At 42.2% G+C, this 22,056-nt stretch overlaps 1 long non-coding RNA gene across 2 annotated transcripts; it reads left to right on the top strand.

Annotated features, from left to right (window-relative positions):
- Positions 1–405: 405 nt before the first annotated feature.
- LOC125483733 lies at positions 406–21,533 on the top strand. Of its 2 annotated transcripts, XR_007262680.1 has the most exons (4): positions 406–515; positions 10,776–11,117; positions 15,487–15,673; positions 20,452–21,533. It is a non-coding gene; the product is annotated as an uncharacterized LOC125483733 (long non-coding RNA). The 2 variants fall into 2 exon arrangements; XR_007262679.1 differs by lacking the exon at positions 10,776–11,117.
- Positions 21,534–22,056: the final 523 nt, after the last annotated feature.

The following is a 22,056-nucleotide window of genomic DNA, read 5'->3' as shown; positions in this document are numbered from 1 at the left end:
GGCCTATCAATGCTAGTTGCCAGTACGCTCTGCAGTGTTTCCTGAGCAGCTTGACAGTGGATCAGAGGTGTGGCCTGATGGACATGAGGCGTTGCCAAATGCTGGATGCCAATGGCCATGTGTGTGGGATGCATCAGCTGGTGCCTGTGGATTGTGCCCTGAGATGCTGTTTGGGGGCTGAACAAAATGGAGGCTCTTAGCTTAGACGAGTCTAATCTAGTTTATTCAGCACGTTTGGTCAGGTAGGAAGCTGAATATTAATGAGGAAAGATGATGTGTTAATAGATATTTAACAAGCTATCATCCCCTTCAATTGGCAACTCACTGCTGCTTAGTGAAAGCCCCACCTCATCAGTAATTGCATAAAAAAGATGCAGAGTTGCTCCCAGTGCTGAGTAGGCTTCACTGGGCTTCCTGCACACATCTGCCACAAGAATCATACCATAGCCAGCATCACACAGCCCCTAGAAGATTTCACCTTGGTGACATCCAAACAGAGTGTCAGCAGGTTACCAGTAAGTACCCCTTGGTAGCACTTTCAACACATTTTCCATCTCTGTTTAAGAGTGGACTGATAGGGCAATGATTGGCTTGATTGGATCTGTCTTCTTTTTGTTGGACAATTTGCCTTTCCACTTTGTCAGAGAGATGTTAGTGTTGTAGCTGCATTGGAACAGTTTGCTAGAGATACAAATAAATAAAAAAAAAAAAAGGGGAGAACTGCAGATGCTGGAAGTCAGAAACACAACAGAAATTGCTGGAAAAGCTCAGCAGGTCTGGCAGCATTTGTGGAGAGAAATCAGAATGAATATTTCTAATTCAATGACCCTTCCTCAGAACTAGAGGCACAGTTGGTTCTGGGACATATGTTCTGGAGTATTGCTGTTGTCAGAGTCTATAGCTTTATCTGTATCTTGTTTCTTTTTTTATATCCAATAGTGCTCCTACACACAACTGAACCTTTCTTTCTTATCATCAAATTGCCCATTTTTTTTCCATTAACTGCCCCCCAGTAAAATCATCTGTTTCTTGTTAAATAATTTATGTGCAATACCTGTATCTTGTGCCAATAACCATTTATGCTATTGCCTGTAGATGAATTAATGAGCTGAAGCATGACAAATGTGAAGCTGGAGACCTCAGGAGGAGGTCAAGATGGAGTATGCACTGAGCATTTCTGGATGAAAATGTCTGCAAATGCTTCAATCATGTCTCACGCATTGACAAGCTGATCTCCCCTTCCATTAAGAGTAATGATGGTTATGGAGCCTTTTCCTACCTGTTTAGTTGCTGACAATCATTCATGACCACAGGTGGAAGACTACTGACTTTTGATGTGATCCATTCATTGTGGGATTGCTTAGCCCTTAGAATACATGTGACTTCCACTGTTTGAAATGGATGCAATCCTGTGTTTTAGCTTCACCGGGTTGGCACCTCATTTTTAGGTATATCTGGTGCTGTTCCAGGCATGCCTTTTGGACTCCTTGTTAAACCAGAGTTGATCCCTGGCTTGGTGGTAATAGTTGGGTAGAGGATCAGTGCAATGAGATTACGTGTCAAGGTTGAGGACACTTCTGCTGGTGTTGCTGAAACCTTCAGTTCCATGGGCTTTGTGCTAGTAAACTTGTTTGAATTAATGCCTTGTGGCACAGTGGTGCCTGTAATTTCACACAATACAATGTGTAGGATGTCATCACCAGAAGGACTGTGTCCCTGTTATAGGAAAGATGTTGTTAATCTTGAAAGGGTTCAGAAAAGATTTACAAGGATGTTGTTGGGATTGGAGGGTTTGAGCTCCAGGGAGAGGCTGAATAAGCTGGGGCTATTTTCCCTGGAGCATTGGAGGCTGAGGGGTGACCTGATAGAAGTTTATAAGATCATGTGGGGCATGGATAGGGTGAATAATCAAGTTCCTTACCCCACGGTAGGAAAGTCCAAAACTAGAGGTCATAGGTTTAAGGTGAGAGGGGAAGGATTTAAAAGGGACCTAAGGGGCAACTTTTGCATGCAGAGGGTGGTGCGTGTATGGAATGAGCTGCCAGAGGAAGTGGTGGAGGCTGGTACAATTGCAACATTTAAAAGGCATTGGATGGGTATATAAATAGGAAGGGTTTAGAGGGATATGGGCCAAATTCTGGCAAATGGGACTGGATTAATTTAGGATATCTAGTCAGCATGGACGAGTTGGACCTAAATGTCTGTTTCCTTGCTGTACATCTCAATGACTCTATGACTGTAATGGTTACTTCAACCATTAGTATCCTGAACAGAGCAATCTGGGACAACTGAATAAATTCTGTATCTTTGCTACCCTTGCTATCACCAATGCTTCTTCCAAGTGGTGTTAAATGTAGAGGAATACCAATTCATCAATTGAAGGAGGGTTGTAGGTGGTAATCAGCAGGAGATTTCCTTGCCTGTGCTTGACCTGATTCCATGAGATCATTGCTTTTAGTTTATCACAAATAGGTTACTCTTCACTAATGAGCTGCTTGAGTCACATCCATGCTAGATTATAACTACTGCATGTAAATCTTACCTGTGCTACAAAGTGCATCCTATTTATACTGCATTCTGTTTGATATATATTAGAGGTCCAAGGCAAGGCTGGAATACTTGATAGGTACTTTGTATTGGTCGTTCGTAAAGAAAAGAATGCTGATAAAATGTCACTAGAAGTGAATATGGTCCTGATAATGGATAGAGTAAAAATAAATGGTCAGGGTAATTGAAAAGGCTGCAATGCACAGATTGGCTAAGTTACCTGGTCCTTTGTCTGCTCTATTGAGGGGAGATTTGTTCAGAGTTGTACAGAATTACAAGTAGTTAGACAGGGTAAACAGAGAAGCTGTTCCCATCAGTACAATGACTGAGAAGACAGATCTAAGGTTTTTGGCAAGAGATAACAGGGGTGGCATAAGGGGGAATTTTTTATGCAGCAAGTAAAGTGAACTAGAACTCACTGACCATAAAAATGGTGAAATCGTAGATAATGAATGACTTCAAAAGGAAATTAAATAGATGCCTGAGGGATGGAACAGGAGAATAGGACTTACTGGAATACTGTATATGAGCTGGCATGGACTTGATGGGCCAAATGGTCTCCTTTTGTGTGATAATGACTTCTGACTCCTGGACTGTATTATAAGCTGTACTTGTTTGAGACTCAGGAGTAAAATAATACATTCTTGGAAGTATTAATAGGAAGAATAAAGACTTCCATTTGCATGGTGCCTTTCATGACATCAGGAATTCTAAAACACTATCCCACCAATGAAGTACTTTGGAAGTGTCATCACTGCTGCAGTGCAGGAAATGCAGCAAACTGTTTGCATGCCATGAGCTCACACAAATCAGAATGAGATAAATGACAAAGTAATCTGTTTTAGTGATGCTGAGTAGTGAATATTCACCAGAACAGCACAACATGCTTCCCTGCCTTTCTTAAAGATGTAGAGTCATTTTTTTTATTTCTAACTGAAAAGACAGTTGGGACCTTAGTTAACATTTATTTATTTGGAAAGGTATCACCTCTAACAGTCCAACACACCCTCAGGACTGCACTGAAATGATAACCTGGAATTTGTCCTCTGGTTTCTGGTGTGGGACTCAAAACTAGAGTCTACTAACCCAGAGGTCAGTGAAACACTGACGACAATGTTAACGCCAGTGGATCCAGACTGACAACAATACTGACTCAGTGTAGACAATACATTACCTAGATCTCATCATTTTTATCAGCGACCAATGTAAATTAATATAAAACATAGTGTGAAATGTTAGATTAAAAGAACTGTCAATTCTTATACAGGAAAAGGCATTAGCAACTCTTATGGCAGCTGAAGTGGCCAAAAATATGCCTAGAAAATGGAGTGCAGGTGTTTCCAGGGGGAGGTTGAATGGTGTTTAGACAATAAAATATTTGGCAAGTTGGTAATCTAAAATTCCTGGTTAGGAAAAATAAGTGACCAGTTCTGGGAAATGGTAAGAAAATTTGGCAAAGTCAGTCCTGATTTGTAAAAGATGTGACATGCCTAATTTGTTTTCTTGTTGCTGCCTGGTCAGTAATCCAGAAACTCCTAACTATATCACAATTTTCAGAAGATTTATGGCCCTTTTGGCTTCCAATTTGGCCACCGGTTAGTGTGCTGTTCGCCAGCTGATGTGAAAAAAGCTTGTACCTTCAGAAATGTGTCAGGCATTGTTTTCAGTGAGCTTTAAGAGACTGGCTGGTATCACAAATAACAACGCTGTGCTGAAATCTTTCTACTCTACCCTTATATTTGCATGACTTCTGTTGACAGAAAATTGCAGTAAATCTGGATTTCTTTGAAATTATCTTTGCATACCCAAGAGAGCAAAGCAAAGCTCTTCCAGTAACAAAAGCAGAAATTGCTGGAAAAACTTAGCAGGTCTGGCAGCATCTCTTCAGAACTATTCTGAAGAAGGGTCACTGGACTTGAAACATTAACTCTGCTTTCTGTCTACAGATGCTGCCAGACCTGTTGAGATTTTTGCAGCAATTTCTGTTTGTTTCTAACTTCCAGCATCCACAGTTTTTTCATTTTTTTTGTTTAAAGTTCTTCCAGTGCCCTTTTTTTTAATTCTTCACTGGATGTGGACATCACCGGCTAGGTCAGCATTTATTGCCCAGTGAGCAGTTAAGCGTTAACCACATTACTGTGGGTCTGGAGTCACACATAAGCCGGAAGAGCAGTTTCCTCCCAAAAGGACATTGATGAACCAGATAGGATTTTCCTGACAATCGGCAGTAGTTTCATGGTCACTACCTGATCCCTAATTCCAAATTTTAATTGAAGTTACATTCTACCATTTGTCCTGGTTCAATTTGAACTAAATACCCTAGAACATTATCTGGCTGTCTAGATAAAGAATCTAACAATAACACCACTAGGCCACTATGTCTCTCTTCCTGAGTTACAATTTATTTCCAACTCCGAAATAAGCTTTGGCTCAACTGGTCCAGGCTCATATTAATGCTTCATTTAAGCTTTGTCCCACATTATTTCATCTAACCTTGTAAACATAACCCTCTGTTCTTTTATTGTTCTTGTTCTAATCTAACTTCCCTTAAATGCTATTTGTTTTAGCTATTCCATAATGTAGCAAGTTCCATATTTAAATCACTTTTCAGGCAAATCAATTTCTGCAATATTCCCTATTATACTTATCATCCATAGTTCTGATCCAAATGTTCACTCAAAATACTTCATACATTTGAAATTTGAGTTAACTGAAAAACTCTGATCTTTAACTGTTTTAAATTAAGGACTCATTAGTTCCCACTTCATAGATCAAACCTATTGGCCTACAGCTCCTTCATATCATGCATGTCATCTGCATGTTACTTAGCTATGTTAGCTATGTGATAGGTAGGAGTAAAGTCATATGATCTGGTTTGAAAATTAATGTTCCTGTTCAGCTTCCGAAATCTAATACCCACTGGATTCACAGTAGAAAAGACAACAAGTACAAGGAATTTGAGAACTGAGTTCAAAGGCTCTTAAAGCAATATTCTGATTGTAGTCTGACATCTCCCTTCAATGTATCAAATCTGTAAAAATTCACTTTCTGGGACAGTCTTGAATTAAATCCCATGTAAAACAGAAGTAGTACATTGTTGAGATAACAAGGTGTAGAGCTGGATGAACACAGCAGGCCAAGCAGCATCAGAGGAGCAGGAATGCTGATGTTTCGGGTCTGGACCCTTCATTGTTGGTAGTTTTGGAAAATAAGAAACGGGAATGAAGTTGACCTCAAGAATGGGCTTGCTGCTACCTAAAGGTGTTCCAATTAATATAAATTAGGCACAATAGAGCTGAAACTCTATAGTTTCAGCACCTGCTTTATGAACGAGCCCCAGTTTGAGAGTGTTGTCCTGTTGTGCCAGATGAGCTTGAAAAGTGTCCAATCTGAAATTGGAGTCATAGACTTCTTGGGAACCCCTGGGGCTGGAAGGATATCAAGACCCTTAAGTTTGTAAATGAGGGAGCAGAGGTCAACATTCAAGAGATCTGGATACATGACATACAAATATAATGGAGGTTCACATTGGAACACAAACCCACACCCAAAAAGGTGAGCTATTTTTACTAAGGGAGTCATTATAACAATTTGAAAATGTAATTCAAAATGAGATATAGGGCACACAGCAGAAATATTGGTGTGGAGAAAACATAACAGCATATTGCACAGTTTATTTAGAAAGAGGAATAATTTTGAGAATTATTCAAAGCTAATATCTTTGACTCCATCTGCTTGGACATAGACATATATTTCCATGAAATTTTGAACAAATTCAAATGAAACCTCTCTCTCAACAAGAATACCTAGATATTGCAAGATGGGCCACACAGCAAACTATAGATTGGAATTGTTCCGTCATTAAATTATTCAAAAGCTGGGAGGTAAATGCTGTCAAACAAAATTAGTATTTTCAAAATGCAGTAATTTTTCACTTATTGTTGGCTCAGTCAATATTCTTTTGCTGAAATATCACTGGCAAATAGGGAACACAAACACTATTATTGTTGCAACATTCTCCATAATATTGTGTTCCTTGTTCTCCCCGTTCCAGATTGAACATCTGAGATTTATCTTGGACAGAATCATACAGTCCCCTATGGACAGGGTTGTAAGCAGTAGCCCCATAAAATTTCACAGATGCTGTTCCTGCACCTACCCCCACTGTGATTTAATAGGCAATGGTTGGGGAAGCTTGAGGTAATCTGCCTTCACTGCCTTTAAGTGAGCAATTAATGGCTACTTTGGGGCCACTGCCCATTGAGCTGAAATATTTTGCCTGGCAGGAGGAGGTTGGAGATGGTCAGTCACCCTGGCATAGAGGCCTGCTTGGATTTCAACCAGGAAATAGGGATGGCTTCCTTCACAGGACCTCTTTTCAAACTCCCCAGGTCCAGCCCCTTCTGGGGTTAGCTCTAGCCAAGCTCTTGCAACACAGACCTCAAAGCCCAACGCCCTCTCCCAGCCCCACCCCAGGGGGTATCCTACCTCAGCTTTGCTGAGCTCACTTCCCAACCTACCTGTCATCCTCCTCCTGACTCTTCATCTTTGGGCACGGGTGAAATCCCAGCAGAGACCAGCCTCTGTGTTGGCACTGGAATGACTAGATTAGCTGAAAGTGGATCTTGTTCCCCAAATGGGGCGTTAAATCACGGCAGGACAGACTGCTGCAATGAAGCAGGTTTTACAGCCACGTTTTTACTGGTAATGGAGAGGGATTGCACAGAAAACATATCCATGTGTAAATTCCTGCCCCATGGTTAATAATTTTAATTCCCACAGTTTTCATTGGTCATAGAGTCATACACTATACAACACCGAAGAAGACCCTCTCGTTCCAATTCGATAATGCTGACCAGATATCCTAAATTGATCTAGCCCCATTTGCCATCATTTGGCCCATATCCCTCTAAACCCTTTCTTATTCATTTACCCATCCAGATGCCTTTTAAATGTCGTAATTGTACCAGCCTCCACTTCCTCTGGCAGCTCATTCCATAAACACACCACCCTCTGCGTGAAAACGTTGCTCCTTAGGTCCCTTTTAAATCTTTCCCCTCTCACCTTAAACCTATGCCCTCTAGTTTTGGTCTCCCCTACCCTGGGGGAAAGACCTTGATTATTCACCCTATCCATGCCCCTCATGTTTTTATAAAATTCTTTAAGGTCACTCCTCAGCCTCCAATGCTCCAGGGAAAATAGCCCCAGTCGCTCCTTGTAGCTCAAATTTTATCAACTTAGATTACACCTTCTCTGGCTGAAGGCAGGTTTGGCCCAAGGCACTGTACATGGATAGAACAAGGAGACAGGTCCCAAACCAATGCAACTGCAACAGGGATTGAACCCCCAGTGCTGGCAAGCATTTAATCTACAGTAACCATCTAACCAACTGAGGTAACCAGCTTCTCAAGAAGTCTGAGATGCTGTGACAGCACATGTTTTTATGTAGCCTGAGTAGTGACCAATCACTAGATCACATTGGGTTAAAAACTGAATATTCGTGACATGGTTTCAATAATATTCAAGATTTCTCTCTAATAGTAAGAGTGTCACAGTAAGTATGATCTGATAAGTAGGAATAACAGCTAAATGTTTACATAACGGGAACTTTTTTAAACAGAGAAGATGTGTATTTCCCAGTCCACTGTAGTATTCTTCCTCTTTGATCTCCATCTCCAAAATATGACAGCTCATGCTCAGTGGGCAGTGACTTTTCTCTGTTTAGTCAACTGACAGCCACTTTACATGTGTGACATTAAAAAGTAATACCACAGAATTGAGCCCTATTGGGCTCACCATCAGATTCTATTGTTTGGCCATGATCTCATTAATCGGTGGAACAGGCTCAAGGGGCTGAATGGCCTACACCTGTTCCTATGGTCTTCTCAGGACTTGTCCTTTCCTGATACCTTTTGAAAATTGTCTATTTCAAACAGTGATCAATAGTGTTCAATTGTTCTGTGTTGGATGATGTGTGTCTTTAACTAATTGAACTTAATTAATTTGGTGTTGATTCAGAGCAAAGTAAACAGACACCACAGAAGCAGTAGAAGTTAGATCTGGAACGAAGGTGTAGACATTCTAAAACATTGTAATTAAAGTTTCTTCATGCTTAGAAGCTAGTATCATCTCTATTGCTTTGAAATAAATCAAATATATAAAACACATAGCAATATCCATAAGTATCACCAGGTAATCAATTCTAGAATCACTATTCAATGGTGATTAACAGACAGAATCCAAGATAAGTTTCTTCAGCCCAACCTAGGGATAGTGATACTCATTCTAGTGATGATCCCAGCTACAATGAGTTCATTTAGAGATTAAACATATTCCTCAATAAAATGGTTAGATTCCAAAAGCAACTTAATGTGATCCATAGGACATTATTGTATTTGTCCTGTTCGGAGCAGAGTGTGGCAAACATTGTTTGGAGATGAGTAGTCAATGGTTGAATGGTGGATTGGTTGGATAACTATTCTGGGAGTTTTGTTTTTGATTATCTCTGAAGTTTGTTAGGTTTCTTTACAGTGTGGTTTCAATCAAAAGATGAAACAAGAGTGGAAACTGCGCAGAATATGTGGACTTTCCAGTTGTTTATGAATCTGAATAGTTCAGTGTCACCCCATGTGGTACATTAACCCACAGATCCATCTTGGGTGTCCTTGTTTTAAATATATGCATCATGTTCTGACTGTTAGTGTGAAGTCTGAGCGATAAATCCAGAACAGGAAAAATGTATTTCTCAAACAAAGGCAAAATAATGTGGATGCTGGAAATCTAAAACGAACACAGAATGCTGGAGATCTGAGTGTGTCTGGAGACAGAAACACAGTTAAGTTTTTGAATCCAGCTTCTTCTCTGTTTGTGTAAGAATTAATTTCTCGCCATTGGTCAATGCCTGAAGTGTTAATTCTCTTTCTCTCCCCCCACAGATGCTGATCATTTCCAGTATTTTCTATTTTTATTTAAGATTGTCAGCGTTTGCAGTATTGTGCTTGTGCTTTTTATTTCCCCAAATTAGTCAAAATGCCTCTCACCTCTTTTATTGATTCTGGCCCATGCTTCGGGAATAATTCACAGTAGAGAATGGCCATTTAGGTGGCTTTCAAGGCTTTATTTTCAAAAAAACAAACCATGCTACTCTGAGATGTATGGAGATCCTTTTGTCTGTAAGTGGAAATCCAGTGGGAGACATGCTTTTTGTCTCCAGCATCATGGTTCAAACACAGTTGAGCTTGAAATGATGATCTCTTATCTAGCTAATCAGGATTCTGGGATAATCAAGTTTACAGTGTAACTCAGTCCCCAGCACAAAAACTGTCCATAAATTGCAAGAACACTATACTCTCTCTGATACAGGCTGAAGAAAATTCCACAGATGCTACAGGTGATATTAATCTTAGGACATAGTTAACCATTTTTGTGCTAGAATAAAGTTTCTGTGCAACGACCCTCCTGCTATATTCAATCTTGCAGTATCCACACTGATATTTTTGTGTAAAATGGAGATGTGCTCCATCTAGATTTATTGTACTGAAGTGAAGAAACCTCCCTAGTTTCACCTAATGTAGAAGACCAGCTGCTAGAAAAGGTACTTTGTTTGCTGTAAAGTGCTTTGTGACATTCAGACTGCAAAAAGAGGTTATAGAAGCACCGATACTTTATTTTTATTCAAGGCTGAGCAACCATTTATTGCAGCGGCTTTTCTCAATGCTTGAAAGAAGAAAAAGCCTCAAACAATTGGACAGGTTTTTGACTGATAAGTTCAGCTTTTAGTGGACTTGTCTCTCCACTGATGAATGGGCCAGTGAAAGGGAAAATTCAATTTGGTCACCCAAAGGTCCATCCTATACATCCATTGCTGGGTCTTTTCAAAAGTATTACCCAATAGTAAGTGTATTCATAATGTGAAGTAATTGGCCCTTGAACTAGGCACTCATGTAACCTGTGCATCTGTAACCAGAATGTCGGGGGAGTGCATTTATACTGACCCTGATGCTGCTACAGTTAGAATACGCAAAGCTGGACTCTGAGTAGACAACATATCCAGGGCTAAATCTTAAGAGTTTTTGCCTGAGTGAAAGTTATGTTGAGCTTTGAGATTTTTGCCACAAGATCTGGTGAGTTTTCTTGCCAAATCTTAACAAATTTGCCACATTAATTACCATTGCCACTCATATGGTGTATACAAAGCCTGATTTTCCATCCCATCTACCTTCCCTGAGGAACTCACCACTCAGGCAGATATCACCCCAAGACCAGTATCCCTTGAGTCTCTGCCCTCTCTGAACTGTTGCTGTTTACCTGGAGAAGCATTGGCATTCGGTAGCTGTCTATGTCGCTGTGCCAGCAGTGAAGAAGGATGGTGGAGAAGGGGGAAGTTGGCACCATGTTTCTCAGAGACAGATCAGAGGTATGGGATGGTGCAGTGAACAGATCTTCTCCTCCCTGGAGGCCATGCTGCCCAGATGATGCCAGGCTGGTTGCAGATCACCACCCAGGTCGGTGTCATCTCCAGGGTGTGGAGGACAGGACTGGAGGTCAAAGATCTTCTGCAATCTGCCAGGGTGAGTGCCATATTCTGCTCTTTGCCATCTTACACTCATTTTATCCCAGGCACCGCACCTACCTCCCATCAAGGTTCATGTCCTGACATTCCTCTGTTGCATGTGACCCCTCTCCGCAATCACTCCCCTGACCCCGCACCCTCCCACAACCCTAACAATGCATACCATGCAGCCAGTTCTGCAATGCACTACCGTTGCTCAAAAGCTGGAGCAATGCAGCCAGTCCTGTGGTCAACTATCCGTCTCCGTGGATGAGTTAGTGACTCCCATGGAGGGACAGGCCCAGCATCCTAACGGGCTGCCAGAGTTGGCACACCTACATTCTGATGCCCCGTGCATTGATCCTCAGGACCAAAAACAGGGCAAAAGTGGGGATGGGGAGGCTCTACCTTGGCCCAAGTGGTACCTTCTCACAAGGAGACAGGGTGATGCCAGGAGACACCCAGCCACAGGAGGAACCACTCACAGGTGATGGCCTAGTGGTATTATCATTGGATTGTTAATCCAGAGACCCACCTAATGTTCTGGGGACCTGGGTTCAACTCCCACTGCAACTGATGGTGTTTTTTTTAATTATCCATTCACAGATGACGGCATTACTGGCTAGGCCCAGAGGGCATTTAAGAGTCAACCACATTGCTGTGGGTCTGGAGTCACATGTAGGCCAGACAAGGTAAGGATGGCAGTTTCCTACCCTAAAGGGCATTAGATGAGTTTTTCTGACAATTGATTCATGGTCATTAGTAGACTCTGCCATGGTGGGATTCGAACCCAGATCCCCAGAACATCACCTGGATCTCTGGATTAACAGTCCAGTGATAATACCGTGAGGCCATTGTCTCCCCAAGATGATTTAAATTCAATAAAAATGATCTGGAATTAAAAGTTTAATGATGACCATTGTCAATTGTCAGGGAAACCTCATCTGGTTCACTAATGTCCTGCAGGGAGGGAAACTGTCACCCTACATGTGACTGCAGACCTTCAACAATGTGGTTGACTCCTAACGGCCCTCGGGGCAATTATAGATGGGCGATAAATATTGGCCTAGCCAGGCGATGCACTCATCTTGTGAATGAATGAGAGAAAAGGCTTTTCAGCAGTTTTTGATCAGGACTATGCAGAGGTGGTTGCACCTTACACTCCACTAAGCCTGCTTCCCTCTGACCCCTGGATTTTAAGGCTGAGCAAAGGTATGTTGTCTCTGGAAAGAAGGCCCTCAGCATGTCAGGCCATGGTCCTGGACTAATGGGATCCACTACAGAGCAATGACCTATCATCAACAGAGGAGTGCAGTGGAATGCAGCAGGAGGGAGAAAAAAAGAAAATTGTCCTGAGGGCATGTTCAGGTCATGGCTGGTAATGTTAATTCTGAAGAAGAGTCCCGACCCGAAACAACATTGACTTTCCTGCTCCTCTCATTCTGCCTGACTTGCTGTTCTCCTCCAGCTCCACACTGCATTGACAATGTTAGGTAAATAGTTTGTTTTCTTCCTAGATACTTGTTGTTCATCACTCATGTGGTTGTCTGTATTTCTGTGGAGCACCTAGATGCTTCACTGTGCCCTACAGCATCACTCTGTTGGCATTCATGAGGCACAGTGGCTAAGGGTCTACAATGACCGATAAAACATCATGAGGCAGTGGGGTTAGCAATGGGTGCACATGGCATAGATTCAGTATGACAGCATCACCCTATGCTCCTCCCACCCACCCCACAGCACAAAACCTACCCCTTGGACTGGCCCTTATGGAGGCAAATGACTGACCGTGACCCACTCCCTGGAGCACAGACGCACAGCGTCACTGTGTAATTCCACCCCAACTGGACTCTTAGCCACGGCTAAAGGCCAGGACTGATATGTGATGCTGCCCTTGACTTAGTGTTGAATCCCCTCTGACAGATACCCCTTATGGACCTCATTGCAGACTACTCCCCTTAGACTTTCAGAAAGGTCCAACTGTTAGTGCAGATGCAGCATGCAGATGAGCATTCCTGCAACATGGTACAGACTTGGCATTCTGACACACGACAAGAGGGACACCCCTTTGACTGAGGTTTACTACAGGGACTGCCACCTCTTTTTAATTATTCGTTCACGGGACAAGGACGTCTCTCTTTAGACCAGCATTTATTGCCATCCCTTATTGCCCAAAGAGCAGTTAGCAGTCAACCAGATTGCTACAAGTCTGGACCAGATAAGGATGACAGTTTCCTTCCCTAAGGGACATTAGAGAACCAGATGGGTTTTCCCCAACAATCAACAACAGTCATCATTAGACTCTTAATTCCAGAGTTTTATTGAATTCAGATCATGGTAGGATTTGAACCTGGGTCCCAGGAACAATACCTTGGTCCCTGGGTTAATAGTCTAGTGATAACACCACTAGACTATCAACATCCCCTATTGCAAGGCAAGGAAGAGCATGCATGCTAAGGGCATGGTAGTAAGCACCAGGTGAATGCACTCAGATGGCACAAGAGAGCAACCTTGATAGGCAGCCTATTCCAAGCTGCAGACAGGGTACCAGTCTCTGTGTGTGGTCTCTGATAACATGGAGAAAGGCCAGAATGGTGGTGATGACTCCCTGAAAATTTAGTGCCAGTATCTGAGGTGGAAGGGTATGTTGTGGTTGGTGCTGTTGGATCATGCCTGATCTGCAGTTTGCCTGTGGGCAAGATGGAGTTTGCTCAAAGGAAGGGGCCTAGTTGAAACTGCCAAACATCCACTCAGGTCTTCATAGATAGTAGGAACTGCCAATGTTTTTCATGTTGGGTTTTCCTGATTGCTGGCTTGTTGGGAGGACTTGGTAAGATCACAACTGGAGTATCAATGTGGCGAGTTGTGTCATCTGAAGGACCTTGACAAATGTTAATCACTATCAGTTAGTGACTCACCACTGCCCAGTGAAAATCTTCCACACTGCTTGAGAAAAGTTTACAAGACACAGTGAAGTGACCTCAAGATTGAAGTGGGTCTCTGTCCCAATTGTGCCAGACATCTTGCCATAGCCTGTGTCGCTCAGAACTCAGTAAGTTTTCACCCTTCAGATGTGAATGGTCAGCCTTAAGTCTTGGCCCACCATTCTGTCCGTTTTTCCCACTCTACACTAATGCCTGTCTATCGATAAAATCTGTGGTTGTCTTGCCACTGACGTGACCTTGACTCCTAGTTTGCTTACATTGTCTTATCCAAAGAAAATATAAAGCTAGGTGGGGTGGGGAGGTTGGGGGGTGTCGTGGGGAAAGAGTGTGTAGGGAGTAGCTGTGGTGATGGGTGTTCCAGAGCTCTATTGAATTCAAATTCCATCGTCTGTTGTTGGGTGGTGTTGTAGAAGAGAGATCAGAAAGGCAGGGGGATGGGGGCAAGCAACATCTAAATCACCTCATAAAGCCACGCTGTGAGAGAAAGTTCTGCCACAATCCTATGGCCGAAGTCAGATTGCAACTTGTCCTGCCAAAACAGTAAGAACAATTCCAACTTGGTAGAGTCTGCTGGAGCAAAGCCAAGGTCCATAAAGAGTTAAGCCGAGTTTTTTGTCATCCTGTGAGATCCAGCCTCGGGAGCACTGCTGCCAGGAGAATCTGACTGCGTCCCTGCCAACCCCTCCAGCCCTCCCCTCCCATGTACACCCCTGTCACCAACACTCACCCTCCCTGCAACCCCCACCATCCCTTCAAAGCGTTTAAGTCACAGCCTGGAATCAAAGAGTGCCTGAGCCTTGTTTTAATTTGAGTTTAGAGAAAGACGGTATTCAGCAGCATATTGTTGAAGCATGCAGCGGTGGTGACACTGAGCATACTTCAATGCTTCAGATTGGACGGTGGTCACTGCTGCCTGACGCCTTATCAGGGACTTAATTTCACCGCAAATCCTCTGGAGTGCAGCTTCATCTTCTGAGCCCATGCCAAGCGAATTCTCATCTTCCCACTTGTCTGCAGGCTGTTTGGAGGTTCTAATGCGGCTGGCTTGATGCTATTAATCCTGCTTCAAGTTGATACATGCAAATGCTGATGGAAAAAAAAAACACAGAAAGGGAAATAAAAACAAAACAGAAAGAGAGCATCCAAGTGGCGACCACAAGCCATACTGCCATGGGAACTCTCCTAATTGAAACCTAAACTAGCCCTTTATTGTCAGTACAGAAAAAAGATTTATAACACACCCTTATGTCTCGGCATCTCCTCCTCATAAAAACAATGATTTACCCAAAACAGACAGTAAATTATTGCACGGCCTCATTCCTTAACAGCCTCTCCCATGCTAAGAAACCCAGTAGCCTTCCTAATTAACTCGTTTGACTGAGCACTGTAAAAGCAATTGAATTTATTTACTTTATTTGTATTTTGATTTTTTTTTTTAACAAGGAGAAGCTGAGACGAGAACAGTCAGTTGCCTGGTGACCTGACCGAGCTAGATCTGTCTGAATCCAAAGGAAAGTTAAACGACTGAAGGGGGAAGATTATGAAGTGGCTGTTTACTGTTCTAGACCACAGAGTGAACTGCGGCAGTAACATAATCAAACTGTTGCCATCAAGAATTAGAAACGCAGAGGTGCGATATCTGAATGTTATAGAATTGTTTGCTCATTATGAATATTGTGTGCTTGCCATGTCAGGTTTAAAGGCTATATGATTTCTCAGTAGATTAGTTGGCTCCACACAACTTATTAATATCTGTATCCCTGTTCTGTTCAGTTCAGTCAGCATATGCGGCTCCCTGTGTTATCTCCTCTTAAGACCATTGACTATGCATTTGGGAGCTGTAATTTATAATGTAGTCCCTGTTATAATGATGGTGCCTTACAGGGTTTCTTTATTAGATTGGCAGCTTCTAACAATGAAAACTATATCCATGTTCATGGTATCTCAGAGAATATTGAAATGATTGGTATGTTCATGTTTTTTTTCAAGCTTTCTTGATTAACGAGACAGCCATATATCAGGAATGATTGCCACTTTAGTCAGGCTTTTGGCCTGGTGTAAAAAAGAATTTTGAGTCCAGGCCAAAAGGACTGTTGTCTGATAATAGCCAATGGTCACCATGGTGTACAATAACATAAATTGTGCTGGTTTGCATATGATAGGAATGCACATATTAAACATGCATCCAAATGTACAAACAAGGAACAAGAGAAGGCAATTTGGCCTTTTGAGTCTGTTCCACCATTAAATAAGATCATGACTGATCTGATTTTAACCTTAACCCTACATTCCTGCATACCCCCGAATTATCTTTCATCCCCTTGGTCGTCAAGAAACTATCTACCTCTGCCTTGAAAATATTTAATGATTCTGCACCCACAGCCTTTTGATGAAGGGAATTCTAAAGACCTACGCCCCTCACAGAGAGGAAAAAAAAAAGGATGAACCTTATATGATTTGACAACAAACTTTGAGTTAGCTCAGAATCCCAAAAATTAAGGAGTATGTAAATATGATTAAAACCAGGTTGTCTATGGGAAGGGCGTACATTAGTGCAACAGAAAAACAATCCACCATGTGTGGAGAGAGAAGCAGAATTAACATTTTGGGTTAATAAGCATCCATCAGGATTGGTTCACAGGGAGATCAATGTAATCACAGTTCTGTCCATATACCCTCTCTCTGAAAGCAGTGCTAACGAACAATTAACAAACTAAACAATTGGGTAAATATTCCAGCTGTTTCCAAGTCCTGAGCCTGCCCCTGGAAAAGACAGACATTAGAATCATAGAATCCCTACAGTGCATAAAGAGACCATTCAGCCCATCAAGTCTGCACCAATTCTCCAAAGAGCATCCCACAATCCCCCCCACGCTATCCCCAAAACCTGGTATTTAACCATGGTTAATCCACCTAGCCTGCACATCCCTGGACTCTATGGACAATTTCCCATGGCCACTCCACCTAACCTACACATTTTTGGACTGTGGCAAGAAACCAGAGCATGCTGCAGAAACCCATTGAGAGGACGGACAAGCTCCACATAAAAAGTTACTTGGGGCTGGAATCAAACCTGGGTCCTTGGCGCCATGGGGCAGCAGTGAGCCACTGTGCCACCCACAGGGGGATTAAATGCGATTTTTACCGGGTGTTCCCTTTAGTTAGGATGGAGATGTGAAGGATGGCGGATGGGATCTCAAAGAATAACAGCATACCTGAGGCCTCCTAGCTTGTGAGGAGCAGTAGGCTGCGATGGAAGGTAGATGGGGTACTTCGACATAGAGCTGCCCTCTCACTAAACGTTTTAACTTATTAAGTTAAAAGGACAGATAATAGCCAGGCCACCAACATAGAGTAAAATGTTGGATCCCTTTTCAGAGTGATTTATTCTTACTCTTGCACTCAGGCGGGCAGGAAAAGCTTCAATCTCTAGCCGGACGTTCGGTTTGCAGGACTGCCAGTAGGTGTCTACCTCCTGGCATCTAAACTGCCCCTGGAGACCAGCTAGAACATCTCTGTCAGCCTCTTTTGATTGATTTTAAACAGTCCCCCACAAACCTAATCAGCTATCCACCATGGAAGAGGGTGCTTGCCTTCACAAATCTATGTCCGCCCCAGTCCAACACTGGCATCTCCACATCTTTGCAAATATTGCCAGATCTGGGAAATGGGTATGACAAGAGGTGTTGTAGTTTCAGGTTATGCCCTCCATTTTGCCCACCTCCTGTAGGTGCTGTCCAAAAATCCAGTCCCTTAACTCTTCTTTTTCTTTCCTGGGATGCCTTTATCTCAGATTTCCACTGTCATGGTGAATCCACCAAGCTGTGTTCAAAACGCCACAGGTAATGGGGAGATGCGATTTCCAAGGGTTTTCTCTTTATTCCTCCTGCAAAGTCTGAGCCATTTCCCTGTGGAAAAGCTACCTTAAACTCAGAGACCAATAATGTGTCCCAGGCACATGTAGCTTTCAATCAAACACTTCTTGACAATGAGGTTTGTTGTCAGTAACACAACATCAATCATAATACTGTATCTGATTATAATTAATGCGCTCCATGAGGAATCCGAGTGTCATGCCAACCATGGAGGAGGGATTCCAAAATTGCACGAATGTTCATAGTTATCTGTGAGGATTTTAAAGAGGTGTCTAACATCAATGACATATAGCAAGCATAAAAAAAAAGACAGTGTAACTGGACGAGTATTCCAGAGGCCTAGACTAATGAAATAATGGGAACCAAGTCCCAACGTCATGATGGTAAGAGCTGGATGAACAAATCTGGAATTAAAACAAAACCGGGTACGTGAATAGGAAAGGTTTGGAGGGATATGGGCCAGGAGCAAGCAGGTGGGACTAGTTTAGTTTGATATTATGTTCAGTATGGACTGGTTGGACCAAAGGGTCTGTTTCCATGCTGTATGAGTCTATGACTGTAGTCTCAGAAAAAGTGATCTTGCATGACCAGTCATTGTTGTGAAAACCTATCTGGTTCAATAACATCTTCTCTGGAAGGAACTCTGGAATCCTTGCTGCTGTGGCCTACAGGTTAACTCTCAACCCAGTGCAGCCTGGTTGGCTCTTAACTGTCCTCTGCAATGGCCAAGAAAGCCATACCATTCACTGGCAATAGCGGGTGGACAATAAGTGCCGCACTTACTCAAGACATCCCATGAAAGAATAAGACATAAAGAAAAGGTTGTCGACATCCAAGTCAATGACAGGAATGAGCCATTCATGTTACTTTGCTCAAGTGACAACAGTTACAGTCCATGAACACATGCATTGCACTCTCACTCCAACTAAGGAGATTACTGCTGCATCCATCAATATCACTGAGACACAGGGCACAGGACAGGGATGTGCAACATGGCCCAATAGCTAGGGCCCCGGACACCAAAGGGCCTGCTGTGTTTGATTTATTGGCAGGCCCAGGCCAGCAATAGCATTGAGCTCCATGATTTCAGTTCAAAGACCTAGGTGGAAGGTTTTTTTTGCTTTTATAAAATTTGATTTCAGACTGTGGTAACCCCAAGCTAGGAACCTTTACTGCCCATCATTAGTTTCCACTGGAAGTGTTGATCAAGCCAGATAACGTGGGACAGAAACAACACAGGCCAGACTGGGTAGGGATGACAGTGAACTAGTTCAGTTTTTACAATAATGCAGTGATTGCACTGGCATATTTGTCTGTTTCTGTACTTTTCCGAAAGTTCCAAAGATGAGTCATTGGACTCAAAATGTTAATTGTGTTTCTGTCTCCACAGACGCAGACAGGCCTGCTGAGTTTCTCCAGCACCCAACAGAAAGGAGGAGGTTTGGAGGGGATTTGAGGAATAGATTATTTGGGTAGTGGGGATCTGGAATGTGCTGCTTAAGAGACTAGTTGAGTTGGGAATTTTCACAACCTTTAAAAAGTACTTGGATGAGCATGTTAAAAGGTCATAACATTCAAGACTATGATCCGAGTGCTAGAAAGTAGGACTAGTGTAGCTTTAAGAGTAGTTTTTGTCAGTACAGACTGGATGGGTCAAAGGGTTTCTTCTGTCCTACATGAATCAATGATTTTATGAGCCTTGTTTTCCTTCCAGATCTCCACCACCCACTGTATTTTGCTAGAGATTGCTGCAGTTATTGATTCTACTTGGAATCCCTACAGTGTGGAAATGGCCATTCGGCCCATCAAGTCCACACTGATTTTCTGAAGAGCATCTCACCCGGAACCAACCCTCCCTACCCTATTCCTGTATTTCCCACAGCCAATTCACCTAACCTGCATATTTTTTGGACCATGGGAGGAAACCAGAGCATCTGGAGGAAACCCATGTAGACAGGGGGAGAATGTGCAAACTTCCACCCGATGGTGAAATCAAACCCAGGTCCTTGGTGCTGTGAGGCAGCAGTGCCAACCACTGAGCCAATATGCTGCCCAATTCCTCAGATAGGAGAGCAATAAGCAGAATGGTTAATCCTCAATCCATATGAAGATGTTTGGGAGACAGAGTGAAAACCTGACCTGCAAGCAGACTAATTGCACACACAGTGACACTGAACAAAGCAGATGAACTATGTTTCACTATCTTTCAGTCTCTCATCATGAAGTAAATAATATATCATTTTTTTGCAAAACAAATTAATTGTGTAATCTCTGCTTTAGATGCTGGGGGTTTCATGTTAATGCACAAAAGAGGCTGATTTCCCTCACCCATACTAATGAGAGACTGAAGAACTTATTTGCTTGGTTCCATCATCAGGGTATGGTACATTGGAGGAATATTGAGTAGGAAGATCTCTCATCAGTGACGGAGCTGACTCAAATTTCAATTGATCGTCTGTAAATGGATGAAGAATTGGATGCCTTCTGTTACTTCCTTACCCTTTCTCAGCGATTTTCTCTCTGTTTCCCACAGACAATCCAATGTACCCAAGTGTCCAACAATGTCTTCAGCAGAAGAGTAAAGGGTTTTGTAATCATCATCTGGACCCTTATTTCACACTTAACCTGGTAGGAGGAAGGAAGTTGATGGTATGGAGATAGAATGGATATTTGAAGATATAATATGAACACTTGGTGGTGGGATGGGCAGGACATTAAAGCTGTTTTGGAACAGAACAAGAGGTTGAGAAAGAAATTCTTCCAAATAATGCCAACATGGCTTCCATTGGAAGAAATGCATGAGAATGAAAAGGAATTGAAATCTCTGAAGCTGGCTGCTCTGCATAAACATTGAAAACCAGAAGAAGTAAACGGTGACACGGAACATGCTGTGTTGGAGAGTTGGGACATGAGCTAATGCCTATGATTCCCAACACAGTAGGTTTTTGATTGCATTGGAGCCATCAAGAAGAGATGAGATCCATCAGATGGAAGGAGGATTGTAGGATGCAATAACCTCAGGCTATTCCTCTGAGCGGCACAGATGTAACCTTTCAAGATATGCAGATATTTTCTATTTCATAACATCTTAAAGGTCTTATTTTTCTTTGCACCATTACAATAGCAAACCTGTGGGTGAAGTTAAAAAAGGCCGTAAATTGAAAAGCCGTTTAACAAGCTGCAGTGTTCTGGGAACAAATAAAGTAGCCAGAAATACAGTATTATTCATTCTATTGATGCAATTGGTATTTTCATTGCCTGCAACATTAAAAATGATCACATACACACATGAAATACTATAGAATCTGTCTCAGCAAAAGCCTGCAATTATCATTAATTATTTCCATCCACATGCTAATGTCCATCAGATGTTAATATGCTTGGAGTTTTAAAAGAAAGCAATTTTTAACCCTTTGTGCACTTGCATCTCCAGAGTATTTTATTCTCACTGGGTGGTCACTTTCACCTTACACACAGTTGTACACAGTTGTACATCAGATTCAATTTCACAGTGGTAATATTGTTGAGAAGCACAGTTAATATAAGATCAATAAACTATCAAAAGCTACTGGACTTATAGTTCATGTACCATATACTATGGTTTTGTACTCTAAATTCTCCCTAATTGGTCAGTTAAGACCTAAATATCAAAATAGCTACTCTAGCTTACTTCCTTAAAACCTTTTGTCCTTCTTAATTTCCTGGCATCTCTAATTTCTTAAGTATTAATTTAGTTTGATATGTAATATCTAGATTCTAAATTTTTGGCACACTTCTTCTGGCCTGCTGTTAATTACCTGTATTTCCTGAAGATAATTTTTAAAGGCAGTAATTTGACTTGTCGTTTTGTAAATGCATTGATGCCGTTCATCCTGGAACCTAATGTCGTATTGGGCATTGACTGCCTCCTTTCTACATACACTGGAGGCACCAGAAGATTTAAAACATTGGAAGACTGCTAGGTATTTTGCACATGCTCTGCAGGATGGCATTATGAAGAAGCATCGAATTTAAGGATGAAGAGAGGTTTTGAGGAAATGAGCTGAAGAGCAGCCAAGATCATTTTTTGATCATCACTTGCCAATAGCGAGAGCTTAACATGCAAAGACCTCAATGTACAGTTTCTGTGGAGACAAAG

The sequence above is a fragment of the Rhincodon typus genome, chromosome 8, assembly GCF_021869965.1.
Source record: "Rhincodon typus isolate 14 chromosome 8, sRhiTyp1.1, whole genome shotgun sequence".
NCBI lineage: Eukaryota > Metazoa > Chordata > Chondrichthyes > Orectolobiformes > Rhincodontidae > Rhincodon > Rhincodon typus.
The sequence above is the reverse complement of the archived record's forward strand: the minus strand, read 5'-3'. Positions and strand labels throughout refer to the sequence as shown.